Here is a 13,901-nt window from a genome sequence, read left to right as displayed (position 1 = left end):
GGAGAAGCAGGCTCCATGCACCGGGAGCCCGATGCGGGATTCGATCCCGGGTCTCCAGGATCACGCCCTGGGCCAAAGGCAGGCGCCAAACCGCTGTGCCACCCAGGGATCCCCGGGGTCCTGTTTTTTAAGGCACTCTGATACCCTATATCTTTTGATTGGACATTTAGTATCAGCATTCAGAGTGCTTATTCAAAATATGAACTTTGTGCCTTTGTGTTACCAGTAGAGTTGGTGTTTCTGGTGACGTTCTCTGATCCTTTCTAGTCTTTATTGCTTTTGGTCTCTTTTTTCCCCCACTAGAATGGTCCCTCTGAAAATTCCTTACTGGACTGATTTAGTGGTCATGAACTCCTTTATACTTTGCCTGTCTGGGAAAATCTTTCTCTCTCTTTCTATCCTGAATGACACACTTGCTGAAGCAAGAATTCATACAAATTGGACTCCAATAAAAGAAATATAAAAACATAAAATAAATTTTTGCTATTATGATTGTGGAAAATGGCATTTAGTAGGAAAAGCAGAAGCTGAAATAGAAGAGGAGTTATTTCACCTTCCATGGCCTTCACAGGGACCTGGTGTCCTTTCCTAGGAGGGCCCCCCCTCTGTAGGATGCTTTCTGCCCCTCTGCGCTCCTTTTTGGAACACAGCAGGCACATCTCCGTGCCTCCAGCACCTCTGCAGTCATGGTTTATAGCATCTTCCAGGTATCCTATTGGGGACCACGGCGTCATGTATGTAACCATCCAGCTGCTGTTTGACAACATTGGGGGGATTCTGACTTTTGTTGGTTGTGGGGTGTGTGTGTGTCTATCACATGAAGCTATCACATGGAGCTATCAGATCTTCCGGCTGGGTCACCCAAATGCCGAAATGGTTGGTACAACATCATTTCTGGTGCTGATGCTGGGTGGCTAGCTGGGCTCTCCTGGCTGACCCAGGGCTCGCTCCTGAGGTGAATTTCAGCCAGAGGGTCAGCTGAGGTGGAAGATCTGGCTCGGCCACAATCCCATGTCCGGCAGTGGGTCTCCCGAGCGCCGCCTGCTTCTCTTCTCCCCAATGGCTCTCCAGAGGGAGCTGGACCTTGGAGCCACCCTGGGAGGATCTCCAGAGGTGCCAGGTGCCCATTACGGGGAGCCATGGGGCAGCCTGTGTGTGGGAGTAGGGGTGGTGATGGGGCTGGTGTTCTTCGGTCCTCTGTGCTGCCTGGCCTTTAGGACAAGCCCCATGCTCACCCAGCCCCTACTCACTAGGGTGAGGAGGGTGCCCTCTACACACTGGTGTGAGAGATCCAGCACCACAAGGTGTGCACAGTGAGTCCACCTGGTGAGGGTGGCCCAGGTGCATGATCTTCAAGTGTGGGGCCCAGGAAATTTATCAAAAATCCCCTACCCCTGGACAAGCAGAGCGGGACTGATTCAATTTTGTGCTACAACGGCCACCTCCCCTATGACCCCCACATGACCTGCTTATGTCTTAAGGCGTTGCCCCAACCCAGTCAAGCCGCTGGGCACACCGTAATCGGAAATCGGCTCATAACAATGTAACCCTGCTTTGTGCCCGCCAAAACTGCACGCCGATTCTGACCAAAGAAATAGGCCAGGTCAAGTGGATCCTATAGGGCAAGGTGTAATTCAATCGGCCACCTGCATGTGGACCGACACGACTGTGCAACTTTCTGTGTTTCCCATGGGCCAATGGCCCCTATAAAGCTGCTACGCCTCTTAGTCTCAGGGTCCAAATCCCTGCTCCGCTGTGTTGGGTGCACTAGGACAGAAGCTCCAGATTGTAAGGAAGCCTTGGGAGTTTGCATCGGTGTTGGCTCCTCAGTGGTTTCTCTGATTCACAATCTTGGGCACAAATCAAAGGCCTACTGTCCTAACATCCCTTCTAGGACAATGCTGACTGCCCAGCAGGCCCTCTCTGCCCCAGGCGCACAGGCACAGGGATGCGGGGAGGGGAGGAAGTGCCCCGTACCCGGCAAGCCACAGCCTCCTGGAAAGAGGGAGCACACACCTCTGGGTCGCATTGCATAGACCCTGGTGACCTGAGGCTTCCTGGTGTCTCTCTGTCCCAGGCCCTCCTGGCCCGTGGGGCACAGCCTGAGTCCCAGTAAAGTCTGTTGGGTCCTGACCCCGGCATCTGGCCACCCGTGGAAGGCACGTGGGGACGTCAGCTGGGTGTTCCTGGCGGTGCCCCTGCAGGGGCTGGTGGGGCCTAGGTGGTACCCCCTCCTCCTCTCTGGGGGTCTCTCCATGCCCCGTGAACAGTGTTCTGGGAGACATAGAAGCGGGCTGGCTGTGCATTTTCACACCACAAGACTTTATTGACTTTCCACAGTAAACGGGCTCAGAGCCGAGGGTGCACGCCTTCCCCTGGGGATGGAGACCTTTCTGTCCTTTAGGGAAGGGCAAGAATGACATGGGTTGGGGGGCGGGTGCTGGAGTCCCCCACCTGGAAGCATGTGTGGACACTGGGTGGGGGCATGTGTCCTGAGGTTTCAGTCTGACAGACGGTTCTGAGGACAGCAGAGCTGACCTGGACCTGCAGCTCATGGGCTTCTGTGCTGGGTCTCCACAGTGCAGCTGGACCCTGGCCTCAGGCTCCCTGGGGCCCCAGCACCTGTCGGAGCCAGCCTCCTGGTGTGGGTGTGGGTGGAGCCCACCATCCAGCTGTGAGAGGGCTGGCTCAGCCCGGGGCCAGAATCCAGGGCTAGTCAGGGCCGTTTGGGCTGGATCCCATTAGTCTTTGTGTTGGGCCTGTGGTGGGGGCTCAAATCACCCCAGCCCTCACAGAGCCCAGGGCCAAGCCAGCCCAGATCCCCATGGGTTAGGGGCTGGTGTCCTGTGCAGTGTTTGACGCCCTAAATGAGGGACAGTGGGCGGAGTCAGGGCACAGTGGGTCCTCTGCACCACTCAACTGCACCCACCCTGTCGGGGGCTTCCTGTCTTCCCTCCTCCCTGCAACCCCTGAGTACTCTATGGGACACCCGGTCTTCTGATGGGATTAGGGTATTCAGAGAACCCTGGGGAGGCTGAGCTTGTCCCACAGGATGGCACCTGCATCGGGTCATTGCTGGGGGCCAATGGTGTGGCAGGGGTATGATGGTGGTAGAGTGTGGGGGATTGTGTAGGGGTGATGGTGTTGGGGTATAGTGTGAGTGCAGATTGTGTGGGGCTGTGTGGGTGTGAGGGGGATGTGTAGGTGGGATACCATTGGGGATGATGATGTAGGAGGATGGTGTGAGAGTGGGGAATGTGGGGGATGTCGTGGGGGGCCTGCGAGCACAGGAAATCTCCTTCCTCTATGATACTAAGGAGACATCTACAGTTAAAGGCGACTAGTCTGGGGTTTGCAGTGACACCTGCCCCTGGGGCTCCGTGTGGTCAGTGCAGGGTCCTGGCTGGACCAGGGGCATTATCTGGGGGTCATTTTATAATATATGCTTTCAAATTGCAAATTGTCTCAAATTAAATGCATAAAATTTAGAATAATATAAAACACCGAGAGTGGGTGTCACTCTGACCCGTCCGACCCTCATGGGATCGATGTGGTCCTGCTCCAGCCGCGGCTATGCAGCCTGGCCCCCAGGTCCGGTTCCTGCCCCCCACATCCCCCACCCCATCCCCTGCTTCTCAGGGAGCCATCCCTCTCCTCTTTGGTCTTCAGCTCCCATGGCTACCCCTGGAGGCCCCATCCTAGTGGCCTCCTCATCCCCGAGACACCGGAAGTGTGGGCACGGGTGTCAGCCCCAGCATCCTACCATGGAGCAGTGTGTTTTTGGCTGCTATTGCTCCCCCGGCCTCAGTAGCCCCGTTTTCCCTACCCAGAAGGTCCCGGGCCTCCCTTGGTGTCCCGAAGACCCCTGACCCAGCAGCCTCACCCGACCCCCTAGCCATCCCAAAATATGGTGTGGCTGCCGAACATCCTGTTGACGTCCAAGTCTACCTCCAAGATGTCCCTGGAGGAGACCAGGGCGTCCTCCTTCATTTCCTGTGGGAAACCTGGGGAGGAGGAGCAGGAGTCAGGGACACAGACCCCAACCTGTCATGAGCTGCTGTGCTGGGCAGGGAGCCCTGGGGCCACCATGGGAGTGTGTCCTGCCGAAACCTCTTTCCTTCCTCTGGGAGGCCAGGCATGGCGAAAGTGTCCACCGTGCCCGTGACAGCTGTGTGAGGGCCTGTACCCAGCAGTTGTGGGCGGGGAGGTGACTGAGTGTCAGCCTGGATGGGAGGAGATAGTGGTTCAGCCCAGGTGGGAGGGGACATGGGGGTGTTGTGCCCAAGATTGTGAATCCGAGAAACCACTACGGAGCTGACACTGATGCAAACACACAAGGGTTGATTTCCAAACTCGAGCTTGCGTCCAAGTACACCCGACAAAGCAGAGCAGGGACTTGGACCCAAGGTGGTGTTTTGCTTTTAAGGGCTTGTCTCGGGGACCTCCAAAAGGGCTGGAGCAATTCCTCAAGTTGTTTTTACATTTTGATATGGGGACTTCAAGGGCATTGAGCTCTGTTCTCATTCTAATAGGCGCTTCCAGCCCTTGGCGTGGGCTCTGTTCTTATTCTATTGTGGGGCTTTCCAGGGCATTAAGCTGTAAACTTTTGGTTTTTTACTGTAACTGAAGTAATGTAAATTTCATCTCTTCTTCACGGGGGCCTGGGATGGCTGGACGGGTTCGAACGCTGAACTTAAAGTGGAAAAGCCTTCATTTTCTTGGCCTCCTTGTGTCCCTTCCCATCCTATCTAGCTCCTTCCCCCTTCCCCGGAGCTCCTAAGAGAGCAATTGCTAATGACCTCAGCCTGGCAGCGTGTGTGGGGGACAGGCCCAGGGATTTGGGATCAGGAAGACCTGGGGCGCGGGCGTCCCAGCTGTGCAGCGGGATTCGATGCTACAGACTCTTATTCCCTAAGGCTATCTTGACAACTGACTTCGTACATAAAAAAGCTGTCCTTTCTCTTTATAAGATGAAGAGCAATTCAAAGAGTTTTTTCTCTGCCCTTCTGATTGCTCAGATTCCAATCTGAGACGTATTTCCTGCTAATAAGGATAATTTGCTACTATCCGTAGTACTATGGTTAAAATATTCTGACACAAGTAATTCAGAGGGGTGATGGTTTCTCATCTCTTTCTTCACAGTTCAGTCACTCCTCAGGAATTGCATCTTTATGGATTTGAAAGAACTGAGATATATTATTACCAGTGGTCCTCTTATTATGTGAAGGATTCTTCCCTGAGATTCTTCCCCTGTTTCAACTGACACTGAAACACTTTGAACTCTTTGGAAGACAAATGTCAAGGAAATAAATGTTATGCGCTGCTAATTTTAAATGCCCTTGAAATATGGTGTCTATTATAATAGAAGTATTTTTTATCTGATTTTTGCTATTTATTATCCATTCCTGCTTTTCAGGTTGAGGAGACATTATACGTGTTCATAAGTGTTTTCTTTCCTTCTGATATAAAATTATTACTTTGTTCCCATCGAAGGAAGTCTTTAAGAATAAGGCAAAAGTTAATTAAACTATTCTTAAAATGTCTTCACACTTGGAGCCTGATTCATTTAAGTCAATTTTCAAAATAAATCTTATTTATTAGGAAAAAAAAGAAAGATTTATAGGGAAATTGAGAAGATAGTACAGAGCATTCGTATGCACTTGCACTCAATTTATCCAATTATTGATATCTTATATAAGTATGGTACAAATATTAGCTAATGAATCAATATTAAAATAGTCACATTAACCAAGGACCATACTTTATTCAGATTTCCTTAGTTTTTGCTAAGTTACCATCCCTCATATCACATTTCATTTGTCCTCCTGTTTTCTTAGGCTCCTCAGGATTGTGACAGTCTTTCAGCCTTTCCTTGTTGTTGCACTGGAACACTTTGAGAAGTAGAGTATTTTGAAAATTTCCCTCAGTTGAGACATGTCTGTCGTTTATCTCATGATTGAACTGTTTTTGTGGATTATATACAGAGATATACTGCCATTTTTATTATATCATATAAAGGATAGATACTATCAACATGATTTATCAGTCTTGGTATCGATCTGATCATCTTGCTGAGGTAGTGTTTGTCATCTTTCTCCGTAGTTAAGTGATTCTTCCTCTTCTTCTTCTTCTTCTTCTTATTATTATTATTATTATTAAATTATTATATTATCATTATTATTTTAAGTTTTTCATAATATATTTTGTAGAAGGAAGTTTCTATGTGTATTCCACATGTAAGAGTGGGAAGCTATGCTGATCAACTTGAGGGTGGAATGTCTGCAAAAATTGTTTGAAATTCTTCTACATGGGAGATTTCTCTTCTTGTGGCTTTGTTTTTTTTAGTTTCTTTTTCAAAGATGTTATTTATTTATTTGAGAGAGAGAGGAGAGAAAAACCATGAGTGACAGGGGCAGAGGGAGAGGGAGAAGCAGGTTCCCTGCTAAACAGGGAGCCTTCCTTGGGACGTGGATCATGATCTGACTTAAGGCAGAAGCTTAACTGACTGAGCCACCAAGGTGCCACTATTTCTTTCTTTCCTTCTTTCCTTTTTTTTAAAATAATATATTCACTTTTTATTGGTGTTCAATTTGACAACATACAGAATAACACTCAGTGCTCATCCTGTCAACTGCCCCCCTCAGTGGCCGTCACCCATTCATACAGCTCCCTAACCTCCTCACCTTCCATCACTCCTAGTTAGTTTCCTAGAGTTAGGAGTCTTTATGTTCTGTCTCCCTTTCTGATATTTCCCACACATTTCTTCTCCCTTCCCCTATATTCCCTTTCACTATTTTTTATATTCCCCAAGTGAATGAGAACATACAATGTTTGTCCTTCTCTGATTGACTTACTTCACTCAGCATAATACCTTCCAGTTACATCCACATTGAAGCAATGGTGGGTATTTGTCATTTCTATTGGATAAGTAAGGCCCACCTTTTCTCTCCCTTCATCTTCTGAGTCTCCTATGATATGAATGTTATTGTTTTAATAAGTGGCTGAGTTCCCTAAATCTGCCTCTGTGGTCCATAACTTTCTTTGTTTTTAAGGCTTCCACCTGGGACTGCATCTCAGTTATACCATTTTTAACATTCGCCTGACTAAATTTTAGTTCTTTTATTTCTACAGTAACGGATTCTCTAGTTTTCTTCTGTGCTCTTTTTCCAGCCCAGCTGCTATCTTTATAATCATTGTTTTAAACTGTATTTAGACATCATATATTTGTTTTGATGGACTTCCTGGCTGTGAATACTACCTCATGTTTTTTTATGGAGGTGAATTTCTCGATCTCATTATATTTTCCAGAAAAGAAAGTAGGAAGAAAAAGAAAAACCAAGAAAAACAATAACAACTGCCCTCCCCCCAAAAAACCACTAGATTATTTGGCCTCCTTGTAAAAAGATTCTAAATCCCAAAATAACAAACACAATTAATGTTCCATGAAAGTAAAAATAAGAAATATATAAGGTACATACATAAAAAATAAAATAAGGCAATTAATAAAATAGAATCAAAGAAAATAAATGAAAATAAAGCACAAAATACAAAGGAAGCTAGACCCTACTTTCCAGGCAGCGCTGAAGCTCTGCAGCCTCTTGGGTCTGACAACTTGGTGGCAGCGAATGGTCTGTGTGGGGTCTGGGGATGGCCCATGGTGCTGATTGTCAGGTGCACATCTGCCTGGGAGATGCACCTGCGGGGTCAGGGGTGGGGTGGTCTTCAGCGCCTCTGGCCTCCAGCAGGTGGCGCAGTGGTGCTCCCTGAGATTGGCGCTGTTTGGCGTGATTTGCGAGGGGGCACTGGGTCCTCTGGTTCTGGGGCTAAGCATCCCACCCCCCAGTCTGCAAGCCCTCCACAGAAGAGCCCCCAAGCGCATCTCTCAGAACCCTGCTTTCACTTTGCCCGCGTCCGAAATGCTTTTGGTTTTGTTTTTTATCTCAGACTGTTGTGCCCAAGATTGCGAATCCAAAAAACCATGGAGAAGCCCACACCGAAGCAAACACACGAGGGTTTATTTACAAGCTCGAGCTTGTGTCCAAGTATACCTGACAGTGCGGAGCAGGGACTTCGACCCCGAGGTGAGTTTTTGTGTAGGTTTAAGGGCTTGTCTCGGGGACCTCCAGAAGGGCTAGAGCAATTCCTCAAGTTCTGTGTACATTTTGATATGGGCATTCAAGGGCATTGAGCTCTGTTCTCATTCTAATAGGGGTTTCCTGCCCTTGGCCTGGGCTCAGTTTTGATTCTATTGTGGGGCTTTCTAGGACATTAAGCTGTAAACAGCAAAGGTTCCACACCTGGAAGGGGGACGTCAAACTGTCCTTATATGCGGAAGACGCGGTACTGGAAACAGGAAACCCGGGAGCCTCCACCAAAACCTGTTAGAACTAAGGAGTGAGTTCAGTAAAGTCACGGGACACAAACTGACCTTACAGAGCAGAGTAGCCTTGCTCTGTCCCAACAATGAGCACTCAGGAAGGAAAGGAAGGATGTGACTCCCTTCTCAGGAGCATCAAGGAGAATAAATAATGAGACTGAAACATAGGAGCACAAGACTTGTTCACTGAGCCATACAAGGCTCTGTTCTGGGAGGCCGTCCTGGGTTGAGGGGTGGGAGCCTCATCTTGTGAAAATGTCCACAGTTCCTGAAGCCACCCTCAGTTTCAACAGTTTCAAAGTCATTCCTATCAAAATCATGGTGGCATATCTTAGAAATAGCAAAAAAAAAAAAAATATCATCAATCTGCCACCACAAATGACCCCGGACAGCAAATCAGTACTGGAGGAGCAGGAGAGAGTGGGACGCAGCACTTTCCTATTTCAAACGATGTCACAGACACAAAGGATAAAGCAGTGTGGTTCTCGGGCCCCCAGCTGGCTCCGTTGGTTAAGCATCTGACTCCTGACCTCACCTCCGGTACTGATCTCAGGGGTCGTGAGTTCTAGCCCTGGGCTGGGCCATGGACGGTGCGTGGAGCCTACTTAGGCAAACCAGTCCCATTGGGGGTGGTTCCGGCATAAGCTGAAGGAGCAAAACAGAGAGTCCAGAAGGAAATGTGCTCTGATACAATGGATTTTTTTAACTTAATTTAAACCCAATTAATTAAAGGATAGTGTATTATACTTTCAGAGGAAGAATCAGGGATTCACCAGTTGGAGATAACAGCAGTGCTCGTGACATCACGTGACCTCCTTCATGCAGGTCCCCTGTTAACCTCCCCGCCTCCAACGACCATCAGTTTGTTTCCTATCATTACGAGTCTGTATTTCGGGGATCCCTGGGTGGCGCAGCGGTTTGGCGCCTGCCTTTGGCCCAGGGCACGATCCTGGAGACCCGGGATCAAATCCCACATTGGGCTCCTGGTGCATGGAGCCTGCTTCTCCCTCTCCCTATGTCTCTGCCTCTCTCTCTTTCTCTCTCTGTGAATATCATAAATAAATAAAAATTTAAAAAAAAGAATCTGTATTTCCTGCAACTGTTTTCATCTTATTTGTTTTTCCTTCCCTTCACAGTTGTTATATGCTTTGCTTTTTAATTCCACCTATGAATGACACTACACGGTCATTCTCTTTCCTGACTGACTTATTTCATTTAACATCATCCCTCTAGTTCTATCCACGTCATTGCAAATGGCAATATTTCCTTCTCTTTGATAGCTGAGTTCCATTCCTCTCTCTATGACCATCATCTATCTCCCATCCTTTTTATCCATCATCTGCCACAGGGCACCGAGGCTTCTCTCACAGTGTGGCTACTGTGGACCCGGCTGCTGTGTACATTGGGGTGCAGGTGTCCCAAGTCTCACTGCATCTGTATCTTCGGAGTGAAATCAGGCCTTTCCCCTGCTTTTCTCAGGATGTTACAAATAGAGTCGTCCTGCAGAGCCTCCACACTGTTTCCAGGGTGGCTGCACCAGCCCACACTCCCGCCCGCAGTGGAAGAGGGTTGAGTGGGTTTTGCGGAATGTGGTAGAACTCTGGCCCACATTTCATTTCGCGTCCTGTGGGCTCCAATTCCTTGTCCTTAAGTATTTCTGGGGAAGCCAGGTGTTGGGTTCCGTTTCAGTGAGACGTTTCCAAAGCTAACAGGCCACAGCAGGAGCCTGGAAGGAGGCAGGTGCGGCCCCTGGAGCGCCACTGCCTTCTGCACAGCCTTCTGCAGCGCCTGAGCGTCCTGCAGGGGGTACTCGAGCCCAGGCCCCACCCAGCGGGCATGAATGTGCAGTAGGCCTCCTCTTCCTGCACTAACAGGAGCCAGCCTGTACTGGGGAGACCTGAGGAGGACGTGGGGACACGTCCACGCTGATGAGCCGCAGCTTCAGGAAATTGTGGGCTCGCATCCATGCTGAAAGGAGACCCTGGGCCTCCTCAGGACCCACAGGGCAGCTTCAGGAAGATGTGGGCCCGCATCCACGCTGACAGGAGCCCCTGGGCCACCTCAGGACATAAGTTGAGGCTTCTGGAAGCTGCGGGCCGCATTAATGGTGGCAGGAGCCCTGGCCTCCTCAGAACCCTCGGTGATGCTTCGGGAGGACATTGTGTCACATCGACACAACAGGATGCTGAATCCTGAGGACCCCTGGTGTTGACTTGGGGAAATATGGGATGCGTCCATGCGGACAGAAGACCCCAGGCTTGTCAGGGACTGTGGTGAGGCCTAAGAAAATTGTGGGTGCCGCATCCACACTGACAGGAGTCTCCAGCTTCCTCAGGACCCACTGTGAAGGTTTGAGAAGATTTGGGGCCACATCTATGCTGACAGGAGTCCCCAGCATCCTCAGGTCTTATGGTGAGGCTTGAGGAAAATGTTAGGCCACCTCAACACTGAGAGGACCCCCGTCCTCCTCAGAACATGCACTTTGGCTTCAGGAAATATGGGGCTGCGTCTATGCTGACAGGAGCCCACAGCTCCTCAGGACGTGTGGTGAGTTTTCTGGGGGACGTGTGGCCATGTCCAGGCTGACAGGAGCCCCGGGCCACCTGAGGACCTGCTGTGAGGCTTCCAGACGATGTGAGGCATAGTCCACAGTGACAGGAGACCCAGCGTCCTCAGGACACTCTGACTATGACTCAGGAACAATTGGGGCCACGTCCGCACTCACAGGAGCCCTGCTTCCTCAGGCCCCCCTGGAGGACTCTGGAGGCGTTGTTGGGGGTCACGTCCACATCAGAAGGGACTACTCAGAACCACAGGGTAAGTGAATGGGTAGAATGAATGGTAGGGTCAGGGAAGGGGAGGCAGTTGGTAGTTAGGCTTAGGTTAGATGTTAGGTGTTTGTGATTAAGCTTATGGTTACGGAATACAGGTTAGGGTGAGGGATAAGGGTAAGGGTCAGTGGTTAGGAGTTAAGATGGGGGTTAGGGATTAGGGATCGGGGTTAGGGTTAGTGACAGGATTAAGAGTTAGGTTTAGGGTTTAGGCTTTAGGGATTAGGACAGGAGGTTTGGAGGTGGAGTTAGGGTTATGGTTACAGTTAGGGTTGGGCTTAAGTTTGCATTGAGTGTTAGGGGTTAGGGTGTGAGTTAGGGTTAGGGGTAAGTTTTAGGGGTTAGGGTAAAAGTTAGGGCTAGGTTTAGGGTTAGGGCGAGGATTAGGTTTAGGATAGGTGTTAGGGCTAGGGTTAGGGTGAGTGTTTAGTTAGGGATTAGGGTCAGGTCAGGGTCAGGTTACGGTTTTTTAAAAGGGTAAGAGATAGGTTTAGGGAGTTTTTTAGGAGTTAGTTTTAGGGTACAAGTTAGAGTACCATTTGGGGTATGAGATAGGATTAGTATTAGAGGGTTAGGGTTAGGGTACAGGTTAAGGTTAGGAATAGGATTTGAGTACATTAAGTTAAGGTTAGGGTTAGAGGTTAGGGTTAGATTTAAAACAGTGGTCAGGGATAAGGGTTTCGAATAGGTTTAGGAGTTAGGGTGAGGTTTGGCAGGAAGGTTCACTGAATGTGTTTTGGTCTTGGGGTTTGTGTTTGGTTGTCGATTAGTGATGGGTCTTGTTTAAGGGTGAGTTTACCATTAGGATTAAGTGTAAGGTTAGGGTTATGTCTGTGTATGGTTAGAGTTTGGGTCCTGGCATGTGCCTGCACTGGGACTCCTAGTATCTTGGGCCGTTGAGTTTTATGCACTCTATTTAGGTTTTGGGTTCAAAGATAGCCTGACTCCACCAAATTAGTGGCCTCCCCAGAGACTCAAAATCCAGGCTTCTGATGGGGTCAGAATAGACATGACAGGCTTCTTCCAAGCTGAGCTAAGGAGGGGATTTGTGGCTCTAAATACTCTTTATTTGGATTTTTAGTTGCCTTTCTGATTTTTTCTCTAGTGCGCACATGTTTCATCAATACTACCAATTATTATTTGAAAGTTTTACTTGAATTCCTGTTTGTAAACACAGTATGATATAGTTTCAGGTTTACCACTTAGTGATTCAACCCTTGGATACAACGCCTGGTACTGGTCACAGGTGCCCTCCACTGTCCCCCCCCCCACCTTCCTCTGGTATTTATTAGTTTATTCTCTGTGGTTAATAGTGGGTATCTTGGCTTGCTTCTCTCATCCCCCCTGAGCCCCTTTGCCAGTTTGTTTGGTTTCTTAAAATTCACCTGTGAATGCAATTGTATGGTATTTGGTATCTGTCTTTCTCTGACTGAGTTCATTTAGCATAAATCCTTTCCACTCCTTCCACATCATTGTAAATGGCTTCATTTCATCCCTTCTGATGACCGAGTGATGTCGCAGTGTGTATATTTACCACATTGTCTTTGCCCGTTCATCTGCCGATGGACGAAGGGCTGTATCCACAGTTTGGCTGATGTTGATAATGCTGCTAGAAACACTGGGCTGTGTGTCCCCCTCGAATCTACTAAAGTACTTTTGTGTCCTCAGGGAAATACCTAGCTGTGCAAATTTGGAATTGTAGGTTAGCTCTATTTTTAACTTTTTTTAAAATTTTTTTTATGATAGTCACAGAGAGAGAGGCAGAGACACAGGCAGAGGGAGAAGCAGGCTCCATGCACCGGGAGCCCAATGTGGGATTCGATCCCAGGTCTCCAGAATCATGCCCTGGGCCAAAGACAGGCACCAAACCACTGCACCACCCAGGGATCACCTATTTTTAACTACTAGAGGACCCTCCACACTGTTTTCCACAGTGGCTACTTCTGTTCGCATGCCCACCAGGAGTGTAAGGGAGCGACCCCTTCTCCATAGCTTCACTAAAACCTGTTTTTTCTTGTGTTGTTAATATTAGCCATTATGATGGCTGTCAGGTGAACTATCATTGTGGTTTTGATTTGCATTTCCTTGATGATGGGTGATGCTTAGTGTCTTTCCTTGTGTCTGGTCGCCATCTGGCGGTCTTTCAGAGAGAAAGTCCATTCATTTTTCTGCTCAGCTCCAGTTGCATAATTTGTTTTTAGGATCTTGAGATTTATATTTGCTTTATGTGTTTTGCATACTAACTCTTTAGTGGATGTGTTGTTTACCAATATCTCCTTTCATTTTGTATGTTGCCTTTTAGCTTTGGTTGTTTCCTTCACTTTGCGGAAGCTTTTCAATTTGATGAAGTCCCAATAGGATTTTTGCTTTTGTTTCCCTCACCTCAGAGGCATATCTAGAAAGAACATCCAATGGCCAATGTCAAAGACTTTGCTGTCCATCTTTTCTTCTTTATATGGTTTCAGGTCTCACAGTTAGGTCTTTCATCCATTTTGAATTTATTTTTTATATATATGGAGTAAGAAAGTGGTCCAGTTTCATTCTTCTGCATGTGGCTGCCTGGTTTTCCCAACACCATTTGTTCTTATCCTGGGGTCAGGGTTAGAGTTTGTTGAAGAGACTGTCTTTGTGCCATTGGATATTCCTTCCTGCCTTGTTGTCCATTAATGGATCATAGAGTTACAGGTTTGTAT

The 13,901-nt window shown here is 48.3% G+C and overlaps 1 long non-coding RNA gene across 1 annotated transcript in view; it reads left to right on the top strand.

The window, feature by feature from the left end:
• Positions 1–11,194, top strand: part of LOC140622804 (uncharacterized) — a 36,142-nt gene extending 24,948 nt beyond the window's left edge. Inside the window, exons 2-3 of the long non-coding RNA XR_012022467.1 lie at positions 7,945–8,081; positions 9,131–11,194. This is a non-coding gene — a long non-coding RNA (uncharacterized lncRNA). The remainder of the gene's footprint in view (positions 1–7,944; positions 8,082–9,130) is intronic.
• Positions 11,195–13,901: the final 2,707 nt, after the last annotated feature.

The sequence above is a fragment of the Canis lupus genome, chromosome 32, assembly GCF_048164855.1.
Source record: "Canis lupus baileyi chromosome 32, mCanLup2.hap1, whole genome shotgun sequence".
Taxonomy (NCBI): Eukaryota; Metazoa; Chordata; class Mammalia; order Carnivora; family Canidae; genus Canis; species Canis lupus.
The sequence above is the reverse complement of the archived record's forward strand: the minus strand, read 5'-3'. Positions and strand labels throughout refer to the sequence as shown.